The sequence below is a fragment of the Protopterus annectens genome, chromosome 12.part0 (genome assembly GCF_019279795.1).
Source record: "Protopterus annectens isolate FY-2018-M chromosome 12.part0, PAN1.0, whole genome shotgun sequence".
NCBI lineage: Eukaryota > Metazoa > Chordata > Ceratodontiformes > Protopteridae > Protopterus > Protopterus annectens.
Window position 1 is genome coordinate 501,014,466 of NC_056746.1, and position 14,778 is coordinate 501,029,243.

Sequence of the window (14,778 nt, forward strand, 5' to 3'; positions counted from 1 at the left end):
AGGTACTGGGATTTCTTTAGGTGTAGGATGTTCAACAGCTCTGGGTTTAACATAGCTTTATATGTTAGGCAGACATCTCCTCAGAGTAGGCGATATGCTGCAGAGTAAAGCTGGAGTATTTGAGACGGTCAGTGTAGGGCATCTGTTTGAGGCCAGTAATCCTCTTTGTGATGTATTTCTGTGGCCTTTCCAGCTGCTGCAGATGTCTTGTGAGGTACATTCCAAAAGGGGCATTATACTCTATAATGGGTCTGAGTGCCGAGTAGAGGGGAACAATGACCTATTTTTTCCTGGATGAGAACCGTTTTGTGATGAGGTGTGCCACATAGAAGGATTTCCTGACTACTGTGACAATGTGATTATCAAAGGAGAGACAACTGTCAACCTGGGTCCCAAGGTCTCTTATCACACATTCGGCATTAAGTAGACTGCTGTTTATGTGGTAGTTCATGGGTACAGAGTTTTTACCAAGGGGGATGACAATGCACTTTTTGGCACTGAGCCTGAGGCCATGCCTCTGACACTAGGCATCTGTCTCAGTGAGGCTCTTCTATAGGCTGTCCACATCATTTGGGGACTCGACTATGGCTCTTAGTTTGCAGTTATCTGCAAACTTTGTTAGCCAGAGGCCTTTTGTGTTAGCCTGTACTTCAGAGAAGTAGATACCAAACAGGAGAGGTCCCAGGACTGAACCCCATGGTACTCCACTTGTCACTGGTTTGAAGTCAGATTTGGAGTCTGCAACTTTTACAGTTTGGGTTCTGTCAGTGAGCCATTTGGCAACCCATCTTATGGCACAGGGATTTATACCTAGTTTAGTGAGTTTAGCTATAATTCCAGAAAGGGGGATGGTGTCAAAAGTCTTGGCGAGGTCAAGCTAGGCTGTGTGAGCCATCTTACCCTCGTCTATGGCTTTGGTGACTGCCTCGAAGAAGTCGATCAGGTTCAGAAGGCATGATCTGCCTTTCACAACCCCAAACTGGGTGGGGTCCAGAGTTTGGAGGTTGCCAGTGTCTTTGTTTATGAGATTCATGATGATACATTCCATGGCCTTGCAGACCAGGCTCGTCAGGCTAATAGGGCGATAGTTCCCAGGATCAGTGGTGCCTCCCCCTTTGTGGAGTGGGATAATTGTTGCTATGTGCCATTCGGTGGGCGCAAAGCCTGATGTGAGAATTTGATTGAACATGGTGCTTAGGTGGGGAGCCAGTTCGTTCTGAAGTTCGTGTAAAACGCAGCCGGGGATGTTGCCCAGTCCCATGGATGCTGTGTTTTTGGCTTTAGAGAGTGCAGCTTTTACCTGCACAGATGTCATTATAGGGACTCTGCATTCTTCCTGTATAGATATGGGCCCTTTAGGGGGTGAGGGAGGGGTAAAGTTAGCACTGAACCTATCTGCCAGGATGTTGGCAATATCAGTTGGTTCTTTAATTTTTGTGCCGTTGTGGTATAACTCAAAGCAGATCTAGGTGTTGCCATTGAAATTCTTGACATAGCTATATAATGCTTTGTGGTTGCCCTTAGAATCAGTGGCAATTTTGTTTTCATAGCTAGCTTTGGAGAATCTTATAAGGGATCTCAGCTTCTTACTGAGGCTGACCAGGTAGCTCCTCCACTCATGGGATTTTACTATCTTTTGCAACAGTTTCTTTCTTCTGTTGTAGAGCTAGTTTATGGCAGGGGACCACCAGATTGGCTTCCTTTTTTTGGAGGATAACATCTTGGTTCTGTTTAGGGATAGCACGATCCATGCACTCGTGTAAGTGCTTATAGAGTGCATTTGTGTAGGATTCATCAGTTGTAACTGCATTGTCCATCTGCATGGGTGTCATGAAGTTCACCACTACTGTCTTAAGAAGCATGAAGTTGGTTTTGGAGAAATTTTTTACCATGGTTTCCTTAATGGTGGGTGGAGGCAGGATGTGGATATCTAGGGTGATTAGTTTATGGTCGCATCTGACCAATGAGGAGTTGACTTCAGGTGTGGAACACATTCTTCCTGTATAGATATGGGCCCTTTAGGGGGTGAGGGAGGGGTAAAGTTAGCACTGAACCTATCTGCCAGGATGTTGGCAATATCAGTTGGTTCTGTTGGTAATGACTAGGCCTAGGATATTGTTGTTCCTGGTGGGGGTGTGGATAAGTTGATCCAGGGTATTGGAATTTATGAATTCCAGAAAGCGTTGAGCAAAGGAATTGGTACATGAGTAGTTTTCCCAGTTCATGGCGGGGTAGTTGAAATCACCCATTATTAGGGCATTTGGTTGAACCCTAATATTTTCCAGTATATCAAGAAAAGAGGAGTCAGAATCCTGGGGCATGGTGGGGGATGTGTAGCAAGCTACAATTTGGATTGCAGTTTTGCCCAGAGTTAGTTGCACTTGGATAACCTCAGATGCATTATGCTACGCAACTAGCCTAGAGGTGTGGATATCCTTAATGAATATGGACACACCTCCACCTTTGGTGTTCTGGTCAGGTTAGATGGCTGAAAAGTGTGGTATGAATTATAGCCTGGTAATGCAGGGGTACTCTCTACAGCCTTGAACCAGGTCTCAGTCACTGCAAAGATATCAATGTCCTCCATTTTAAGGTGTGCCTCGAGTGAGTGCATTTTAAGATTTAGACTTCTATCATTGAGTAGCATTACCCTCAGTTTTTGCTTGCCTGCTCCTGTTACGGTGGTGAATTGGTCATTTAAACCTTTCCTAAAAAAGGCACTATAGTGACAGCAAGACCCTTAGCAGTATCTGGAATCCCAGGGATGACAGGTGCAGGCCATCTCTGGCAAAGCATCATGGTCTGTCAACCATGTCATCCCAGGCAGACAGATACTGAATCCCCTTAGCATGACACGAGAAGCTTAGCCAATTGTTGAAGGCAATCATTTTGTACTTGTACTGCGGTAATATTCTGGGTGATGGCAGGATGCTACTCAGGGCTAGGGTCATACCTGCCTGGGCTACAAGATTGGAGAGCTCTTCCATGTCTCTTTTCATGTAGTCCAGGGAGGCATGTCTCAGGTCATTCACACCAACATGGACAATGACAGAGTCATATTTGTACTTGTTTTGGAGTGATCCGAGTACATGGGTTATGTGGCAGATCCTGGCACCCGACAGGCAGCTGACAGTAACCTTCTCCTTGTTTAGCCTGGTGATTGGGACATCAGTTTGCCTGACTATAGAGTCATCTATGACTAGTGTGTTGGGTATGTTGTTTTGCCTTATGGGCTGTGGTTTATTGGCACACTGAGTCTGTGGGCTATGTGCCATTTGGGTTGTGTTGGGGGGGGTGGAGGTTGCTTGCATTTCTGCTTTGGATATCTCTGTTGCTTGAGCAGATTATTACTGAGAGCCTTGCAAATGTTTTTGTGTTTCTATGTATGGATTTTGGTGGTGCAGGTTTAGTGGGACTATGTGATGAGTGTGGTGTGGTGCAAGTGTTTACCTTCTCCTCTTGACTGTCAAGTTCAGTCTTGGTTGGAGAGGGCTTTACCTCCAGTTTGGCTAGATAAGTGCATCTCTTATAGGTTGCGGTGTTGGGTGGTAGGAGGAGAGGGTTGTCTGTGTACATGAGGCAATTGCTACATTGCCCCAAGATGCCCAGATTCATCAGATAGACAGGAGAGAACACTGGGAGCTGACCCTTGGACATGCCTGAATAAAAAACTGCTTTCCTCTAGACAAGTGAGGAAAGTGAGTATAAGAGCTGTTTTTCTCTAAGCAAGTGAGGAAAGTAAGTACAAAAACTGTTTTCCTCTAGGTAAAGAGGAAGGTTGAGAGCTGTAATTCATAGCTTATTTAGTGCCAACAACAAATTCTGAACAAGTGCTGAGCACAAATAAGCATATTCAAGTCCTAAAACTAAGAATCTGTACCTGGATCTTGTAGTAGATAGGCTATCTAGTGCTTACCACTCCCACTGATAGGTTAGAATGCTTCCCTCTAACACAGAAAGGCTTGGGGGGCTCAGAAGCTTACAAACAGTCCTGGATACAGCAAATCTGTATCTGGACTAGACTAGTTACAGAAAATGTGGGAGACAAGCGCAAACATGGGCTTTTAAACCAGAAAGTTGAAAGAGATGGAAAAACAGCCCAAACAGCCAATAAACTACACTTTTTGGGCCTGAAACCACTCTTGTGGTAGATAGGCTACCTAGTGCTTACCACTCCCACTGATAAGCTAGAAAGCTTCCCTCCAACACAGAAAGGCTTTGGGGGGCTCAGAAGCTTACAAACAGTCCTGGATACAGCAAATCTGTATCTGGACTAGACTAGTTACAGGAAAGGTGGGAAACAAGTGCAAATGCAGGCTTTTAAACCAGAACATTGAAAGAGAAGGAAAAACTACCCAAAGATAAGCTAGAAGGCTTCCCTCCAACACAGAAAGGCTTTGGGGGCAAAAAAACTTACAAACAATCCTGGATATAGCAAATCTCTATCTGGTCTAGATTAGTTACAGGAAAGGCAGGAAACAAGCTTAGAATTTTTTTTTTTTGGAAAGTGGAAAGGGAGAAAGGAGAAACAGAATATAATTTAAAATTAAGGACATAAGTGGCTTGCCCTTCACAAATGTTCTCTCTGTATTAGGTAGAATGAGCTAGTGACACTAGACTGGAATAGAGCTGAGATAGAGCTGAACAGATGGGACTGGTAGAAGTGTCTGAAGTCAAAATATGATCTCACTGTACTCGGTTGAGTGAGCAAATGAGATAGACCCAAGAGGAGTGTTCAAACAAAAATTTACAAGATGGGGTGGGCAATTCCAAAGCCACCAAGATTAATACCAGAACAAGAACAGGGAGGGAGGCCGGGAAACTAACTGCAGAGATAGAGAGAGACCACAGTATTCTATGAAACAATTAAATAGAAAAATAAATAACTACAGAGTGAGACAGACCACACTATTCAATGAAACAATTAAATAGACAGAAAAATAAAATGCAGTACAATCCTTAACACTGCAAGTTTGTACTTGACTCAGCTAGTAATGCAGTTGATTGTAGGTATGTAGCAGATGCCAAACAACTCAGATATTGAACAGTAATAAAGTCAAAGATATTTGAATAACACTTATAAATACAGAAAAACCTCTAGGCTAAGAGTTTAACACTGAATATCAATGAAATGAAACACAATAGCCCCAACTAACTGCAGAGACAGAGAGTGACCACAATATTCTATGAAACAATTAAATAGAAAAATAAATAACTACAGAGAGACACAGACCACAATATTCAATGAAACATTAAACAGACAGAAAAATAAAATGCAGTACAATCTTTAGCACTGCAAGTTTCTACTTAACTCAGCTAGTAATGCAGTTGATTGTAGGTATGTAGCAGAAGCCAAATAACTCAGATATTAAGCAGTAATAAATTCAAAGATATGTGACTAGCACTTATAAATACAGAGAAACCATATACGCTAAGAGTTTACACTGAATATCAATGAAGTGAAACACAATAGCCCCAACTAACTGCAGAGTTAGAAAGAAACAACAGTATTCTATGAAACAATTAACTAGAAAAATAAATAACTACAGAGAGAGACAGACCACACTATTCAATGAAACAATTAAATAGACAGAAAAATAAAATGATGTACAATCTTTAACACTGCAAGTTTGTATTTAACTCAGCTAGTAATGCAGTTGATTGTAGATATGTAGCAGAACACTTATAAATACAGAGAAACCCTCTAGGCTAAGAGTTTAACACTGAATATCAATGAAGTGAAACACAACAGCCCCAACTAACTGCAGAGACAGAGTGAGACCACAGTATTCTATGAAACAAGTAAACAGAAAAATAAATAACTACAGAGAGACACAGAGCACAATATTCAATTAAACAATTAAAAAGACAGAAAAATAAAATGCCGTACAATCTTTAACACTGCAAGTTTGTACTTAACTCAGCTAGTAATGCAGTTGATTGTAGGTATGTAGTAGAAGCCAAACAACTCAGATATTGAGCAGTAATACATTCAAAGATATGTGACTAACACATACATACAGAGAAACCCTCTAGGCTAAGGGTTTAACACTGAATATCAATGAAGTGAAACACAATAGCCCCAACTAACTGCAGAGACAGAGAGAGACCACAGTATTATATGTAGTTAAATAGAAAAATAAATAACTACAGAGCGACACAGACAACAATATTCAATGAAACAATTAAATAGACAGAAAAATAAAATGCAGTACAATCTTTAACACTGCAAGTTTGTACTTTACTCAGCTAGTAATGCAGTTGATTGTAGGTATGTAGCAGAAGCCAAACAACTCAGATATTGAGCAGTAATACATTCAAAGATGTGACTAACACATACATACAGAGAAACCCTCTAGGCTAAGGGTTTAACACTGAATATCAATGAAGTGAAACACAATAGCCCTAACTAACTGCAGAGACAGAGAAAGACCACCGTATTCTATGAAACAAATAGAAAAATAAATAACTACAGAGAGACACAGACCACAATATTCAATGAGACAACTAGACAGAAAAATAAAATGCAGTACAATCTTTAATACTGCAAGTTTGCACTTTACTCAGCTAGTAATGCAGTTGATTATAGATATGTAGCAGAAGCCAAACAACTCAGATATTGAGCAGTAATAAATTCAAAGACATGTGACTAACATTTATAAATACAGAGAAACCATCTAAAATCAAAGGAAGCAAAGTAATTAAAAATGTGGATTGATGCTGACAGTAGAAAGTAAGCAGTCATAGCAATGTTGTCAACTGATGAGAGAGAAACTACAGTAAATGATCCCCTCATCTTAAGGATTTTTTACTGTACCTCTAATATAACACAAGGAAGGCAAAGCCATTGACTGTAAAACAAAATAATGCTAGCCATGGCAGCTTCCTCATATCATTCTGGGCTATAATAAATTAGAAAATAAGAACAGTAATCATTTACTTGTGTGCAGAGGCATTAGCAGTACAGAAAAGTTCAATATTTGCTGAAAAAACATGTTTTATTCCAATTCTGGGGTGTCGTTCTCCTTTAACAGAAGAAAGTTACATGAGGGGGCAGAACATACTCTGGAAAGTTAAGGATTGTGAACTTTATCTTTTATGTCTTTCACAGTCGCCCACCTACTAGGCAGCAAGCTGTGACTTCACATTGTCTGCACAGTATTATATTAGATAGCTGTGATTCATGTTGTAGGTTACATTCATCCAACCAGTTAGGGCTTTTTCTTTCTTTCTTTTTATTTTTTATTTTGAAAAGGCAGATCAATTTAGTGACAGTAACTTAGCTACACTATATCCATTCTTATCCTCTGACTCAACTCAGGTTGCCTGCTGTGCTTCTTTTTAGTAGGTTGACCAGGTACCAAGCACAAACAACTGCATTATTTTGAGGGGGAGAAAAGACAGTGGTACATACAGTCCCAAGAATGCCATCCTTATCCAGCAACTCAGTTCTATTCTCAAATGTAGGAGATCAGACATACTGCTAAAAATTCAGCCACTGTACTGTTAGATATATCTTGGAAAAATGAACTTATTATACAGATAAATAGCCAGAAAACAGACCTTGTGTTAAAGTTTGTTTCCAAGTGCATGCAGGTCATACAGGAAACTCAGGTGAATTGTTCACATGGTCATGTCATATGCAAATGTCAGTTGTAGGATTCAAGCCCAATTCATAAGAACTGAATGCAGCTCTGGGCTCTAAAAGAGGCTGTTTTAGTTTTTTACTGATTTTTTTATCATATTTTTAAAATTCTAAAGTTACATGGATTTTTGATAGCAATTTGGTTAATGATGTAAAATCTACAGTGGTATTATCCTTACCTGTAAAATAATTTCAGCTGACTATAATGTGGAATCTTCCAGATCTACAACCTTTATCAAATGAAGAATGATTACTTTCTTATGCAGTACAGTTATGACAGAAACTCATGCACACATCCTTTAAATAGAGATTATGAGTTCCATTGACAATAATGAGTTTGAAACCATAAATGCACTTTCAAAATTAGCGCTGGAAGTTACAGAAAACATATTCACACAACTTACACAGTCAGTAGAAAGATGCTATAATCTTCTCAGTAGAGTAAGTTATGCCTAGACATACACAGCTGAATACTTTTCTCTAAACATTGTCACCAAACCTACAGTTGTATATGTGTGTGTGTGTGTGTGTGTGTGTGTGTGTGTGTGTGTGTGTGTGTGTGTGTGTGTGTGTGTGTGTGCGTGCATCATTGCATGCATCTTATGCGCCTTACTGTTAGTGCATATATTGCAACACAACTGTTTATGTATTATGTTGCTTGTATATGAATATAAATACCTTACTGTAGATTGCATAAATAGAGGAGCTGTAAAACATTTAATTCTATTACTTGGTGTAGCTTTCTTCTTCCCTAGGCTGCTACTAAAACTGGGTTATGCCCAGTAGGAATTTCCTTATCACAAAACATACAAGCATACACACTGCAAATCTCCAATGACACAGTTAATCATGATTAGCGGACAAAAATGAAGGTGGAATTGTTAACAGATGCTTAAAACGAAAGAACATGGTATGACACAGTGTGAAAGAGCAAACATTTACCCACTTAGGCTGTATCTGCACATCTGTGAGCTGCTCAAATTTTATGTTTGAGAGTTTGTTTCCATATAATTTTTTATACATTAATCTTGTATGTAAAGGCTTGAAGCAATGATACTATTATGTGTAGTCTGAGGTTAATGGGTAGCAGAAAAAAAGTGATCATCCTTAAACCATTCATATTGGTCATTGCTCCGTCGTTGAGATGGAATAATAATTCAAAGCATAACTTTATTAGGCAGAAGACAACCAAGTGCTTTCAATGTCACATTGTACCTTTCTCAAGCTACATGTTGGAGCACCCTTGCCTGTCAGAATATGGAAGATAGGTCATGAAAAAAAATCCTTTTGCTCATTTCAAATATAACGGTCATGAGACAATAGTGAACCTAGAGTCCAGTCATTATTGTAAGCCAGATGTCAGTACTTCTGCCAACTATGAGGAAAGGAGATCCATCCCACTTTCTCATGTGAGGCCAACATCATGCTCTGGGGAACAATTGGGCTAATATAGGGATTAACTGGTTAGTAGTCTGAAGTCAGGAGAGGGTTGTAACTCAAATGTAGCTCTTAAAAATGTTGTTTACTCAAATTAAAACAGTATTTCCAGATACAATTACACAAAATTATGTTTCTATGTGTGTGAAGTAAGGCATAGCACACCATTTGTTTTTGTTGTTTGTTTTTATGTCTAACCATTCAGCGGTGAAAAAGCAACTACTGCTGAAAAAAACATGTTTAAAGAGTTTGAAGATTATTCTTACAAATTAAACAAGCATTTTACCCAATTGCTCATTCTTACTAAACTGTTTTGTTGCTTTGAGTGCAGTTGGAGGGCTTGTTATTTATGTATGTATGTATTTATTTATTATAGTAATATAACACTCTCAGCAACATGCCACTATAAACAATAACTTCACTTTCGACCATATTTTCAACTGTATCTGTGTTGTAAAGTAGGATACAGTCATTTGCATCTCAGCTGTCACTTTACTTTCAAGCTCATCAAGGTGAAGCAGGTTACTCCATAGCATGACAAAGTATGTAAAATGATACACATCCTTCTGCATAGCATGTTAGTGATCTGGAGAAGAATATTTGTGTACATTTACTTCCTATATCAATAGCTTCACAGTTTGAAGCACATCAAGGAAGGAAAAGGCAAGCAAGTTGAACATTCTTTCCATACAGAAGCCATAAGCAAACACAGTGAGTGAAGAAAAAGAAGTACAATTTAATTAAACAAGAAGGTAAGACAAGAAAGTAAGTTAATGTTCTTGTTACTCGACCCCTGAGGTATACTTGAGTAATACATTGTCTCTAGTGATTGATTGATTGATTTACTTTTACACCTGGACTTATTTTTTATTTTAGTTCTGCATTCTTGAAATGGATTACTGGTGTCTACTTCACATATATGCAAAGCAGCTTTATCATTTATTTATTTATTATTTACTTATTTATTTATTTAACATTTGTTTGCTGGGAAAGTCCGACTTAGAACCAAGCCAATTTTCCGCAGAGGCCTGGGGAGAAACGCTCCAAATGCATACCTCAGAGAAATAGCAAGTAATAGCTATGTAACTTGAATAACAACGTTTTTTTTTTTTTATTAGAGCAATTTAATTCTAATGCCAGCTCCTGGAGCAAAGTTAAATTTATGACTTGAATGATGAACAGCTAGACTAGGAGTGGTAGCTGATGGCAAGCTCACCTTTCTGTGAGGAGAACATTAAAGCACCATCATGTGAGCCCACCATAATCTCATGATGTCACTCAGTGCAGATAACCTGGTAAAAAGCAGTGAGTGAGGGATGTGGGAATGTGTTATGCGATCATATATCATCTTGCATGGAAAGTGTAAGGGGCATGGGTGGCTTCACAGAGAACAACAATTACTTCCATCATCATGCAGTATGATAGATTAGGACCCACTCTCCGCTTCTGCCTCCTAGAAGGAGCAAATAGGCAGTATGGCATATTTGGTGAACTCTAACACTAAGATCAGTATGTGGGGTGAAATTATTAAAATTTAGGAATAACCTGGTTCTAGCAGATGTCTGTTTAGTTTTAAAATTGTATTGCATACAATGGTTCATAAATAGTATTCCTATTGGTTGTCCGCATTCTGATAGCTTAATAAACCTAGTAATATAAAGTTATTTGTAGAATCTGATCTTTCTCTCTCTTTGTCTTTCTCTCCCCCCTCCCCCGTTACAAAAGCTTAAGTAGTCCTTTACTTTTTTCTTCTTTATTTCATTCATTTGTACATTGTGAAAGTATTGATTTTACCAGAAAATATTTAAAAATCAAAATATGCATAATTATATCAGAAATGCATTTGAATGATTTAGCTTCATATTTGTTTAAGTATATATATTTTTTTAACTTTTGCATATTTAGAAGGGTAATACATATTGCTTAATCTTCTCTGATATTTGTTTTGTGTTAATATGTCTGTTATTCAAGGTACACGATGCTTTTTTGGAATAAATGCCACTGAAAGCATTCATCTAAAATTGTGTTCAGTCCTCTTGAATGAAGTACCTCTGTAAACATTTCCTGAACAACATAAACAAATGTCTGTTCACCATCCTGGTGCCTGTTTTAAGTGTTCAGGCAGGATCAAAACACTTACTTGGTGAGCACAATGTAGGTCTGGGGATGAGTTTTGTAAGAAAACATTTTTTGTAATATTCTGTTATAATATTTCTTCATTGTGGCTTGTTCTTTTTTGAAAGTTTTTAAACTGTATGTTGTTACCTTTCATAGAGATTAATAAATTAAAAAATAAAGAGTAAGCAGTTGTAGGTATTGAATAATAGTGAATGCATTTTGTTTGCTTGTTTGTATGAGTGTGTGTGAAGGTAGTATATTAAAGATGGATAAAGCAATGAGTACATGGTTGTTTTTATTCAGTGCCCTGTCTAAAGGCTTAATTAGATATTTATGTGTGTATGTATATGTAAGTATGTGTATGTATGTATGTATGTATATATATATATATATATATATATATATATATATATATATATATATATATATATATATATATATATATATATATATAAAACAGATATGTTAAGAATTTCAGTAATTAAGCTCCCCAGGTATATAACATATAAGATAAGGATGCCTGTTGACTTTCTGAGGGCAGAACCTGCAATTCCAAGAATAGTAAAACTAAAAAACTAAAACTGTAAAAGGGAACTCTGTGCTAAGTCCAGGGTTACATTACCTCAAAGTATTCCCCCTTTTCCAAGATGAAGTCATCTTGGAGTTAGTACACATAAATAACAGGAGTATGGGGTTTGGGCATTTCCTCTAATAAGGTGAAACAGCAACTTTTAGAATAAGATATTTTGTTTGTTTAAATCAGTTTTTTTCAGACTATCAGGACATGAGAAATCAGGTCTTGCAATTCTAAGAAGGGACCATAAGCTAATCTAAATCTGTCAAAATTATGAATGATACAGCAGCATTTCTGATGCTGTCATGATCATCCACCTTCTATTATATACCTGCTTTAGCTAACTCATAATTACAGGGAGAAAAGCCTGCCATAGAAAGCAAAACAGTGCAATGCAAGACACAATTCTGAATGGGCCATCACTCCATCAACAGATAGAAGGGAAAATAGCAGAACAGATTAACAGTTTTGAGTACCTGAGGGGGTAGTTGAGGAGATGGGAAGTTTGAATGAAGAGGTCAAAGTTAGAATCACAAGGGTTACAACCATTCGGCATAGAATGTCAGGGGTAGTGTATGACAAAAGAATGTCAAAGAAGCTGAAAAGTAAGAAATACAAAACAGTGGCACAATCTATACTACTGTATGGTACAGAAATCTGGGTAGTGAAAGCAGAGCAGCAGAGGGAGGTAAATGTGATGGAGATGAAGTGCCTGAGACAGGTGATGGATGCACACTGAGAAAAATATGAAATCAGGAGTTCAGAGCAGGAACCATGGTAGCTCCAATTGCAGAAAAGGTCAAAGAGATCAAATTATAGGGGGTTTCAGCAAATGTGCAGGAAAGCAGAAGAAAATCTGGTGAAGAAGATTACAGAGAGACACGAAGAAACAAGAGGAAATGAGGGCATCCTGCAAAGAGATGGATAAGAGAAGACCTGTAATACTCAGACATGACTGCCAAAAAAAGGTAGGAAAGTGGTACTAAATTGAGTGAGATGGTGACACGACACAGCAACCTAACCCCATGTAGAAAACATGAAGATGGAGCTGTTGCTGCTGCTGCTGCTGATGCTACGAAATTAAAAAGAGAGTAAGTATGGGAAAAGTTTGGCAAATGACTGATGCACATAAAACTGCTGACTGTACCATCTCTTGTTCATAATTTTGAGTGATAGAATTGTTTGTGAATATAATTGATATCTGTCTTGTGCATACTGTTTCTACAAAATGATTTGAAATATAGTAGTGTTGCTCCCAAAAGGAAATATTTGATTGAAAAGCTGTCTGTATGTAGCAAAAGTATTTATTTTAAAGCATGATCTTAGTGTAGAACATAACATCGTACCCGGAAGTACATTCAGAGACTTAAGTTAGAATGGTGATTAAACATAGTCTAAAGCTGCACTTTTGACTTCTTGTGACCATACATTTTCACCACTGGTTCAGAAGGAGGTGTGTTTTGCTTATAAAAGTAAATCACATAATATTTTATTTCACATTGTGCCAGCTCTACAACTAAATATGTTGGTAAGATAGTTTATGAACAGCTGAGCATGAATAAATGAATATACTGTATCAGCATATATATTGATCCATGAGACTCGAATAACGCTGCCAACTAAAGACAGCTGAGAAAGTTGTTTCCATGATACCCAGATACACCAAAGCTATGTAAATTCAATACTCAGCTTGTAAGAATCAAATTTCTAAAAATGCCATTTGAAATTTCATTAGTAAAAGAGCTATTTCAAAGAGTCATGGCACAAATCACTGAAGGCTTGGTGGGTGTTGTGAACATCAATAATTGCACAGTTTGGAGAAAACAGCATGTCACAAGACTGAAAACACTAGTGGAATGGCTTAAACAAAATTACCTCCTAAGTCTAAATAAGGAAAATTTCATCTGAGTGTAACAAGTAGAATATGCATGGGACATATTTCTGACGTGTTCAATTTGACCCTGAAAAAGTGAGAGCAGTTACATTGTGAGGGCATATGTTAATGTGGACATCCATCGTACACATGATCATACCCACTGGACAAGCAATCATTAAGGTTAAGTATAGTTCAGTACTTATCCAGGTTCAAGCATAATCTCACTTTGGCATCCATGCCATTAACAGAGTTTTTCAATCCTCAAGAAACTTGTAACTGAACATTCTATTCTACTAAGATCTAACAAAGTGATCTATGTTAAAGCTAATTCTAGTCAATTGTGTAGTTCAGCAGTGATCTTGCAACAAGATCAGCCTATTGCCTCTGGATCCAGAATATTGACTGATTCCCAAACACAATATGCTAAGACAGACCTTTTGGCAATTGTTTATGAATGTGACAAATTATATGAGTACTTCTATGGTAGACAGGTCTGTATTGAAACTGACCACAAACCATTCCAAAACATTTTTGTGAGTTTTTATAGAAAACCACCATCACACTTACAAATGACGTTGTTGTCATTGCAGACATTCAGTTCAGCTATTGGGTGCAAACTGACATGAAGCTGTGCATAGATGATGCACATACCAACAGTCTATCTAAAGAATGTAAAGAAGAAAATTAGATCATGTCTCATAAGTAATATCTATTGAAACTTGCCTACTAATGTCTGAAGAAAGGCAAAACTAATTTGTTGAATGTACTGCACTGGATAAAGGAATGCAAATGTTGAACAAATAAGGAACAGTCAGGATGGGAGATGAGAGGAAAAAAAGTTTCAGTTCTGATGCCGGTGTCATACACTTTCTATGATAAAATTCATGTTTCACAAAGTCTGTTTCAATCCATCAAAATAACTGTATCCAACCATCTCCATTAGCCATTTAAGGAGATGCTTGACAGAGTTTATGGGCCATATCTGGGAATATTAATGTGCAAAGATAAAGCTCTTGATCTAATATTTGGCTTGGTATGTATCACCAAAATCAAGACAATTGTTAAGGAACTATCAAATTTGCAATCTGTTACATAAGTACAACAACAAAGAGGAAATGCTTCAGCAAG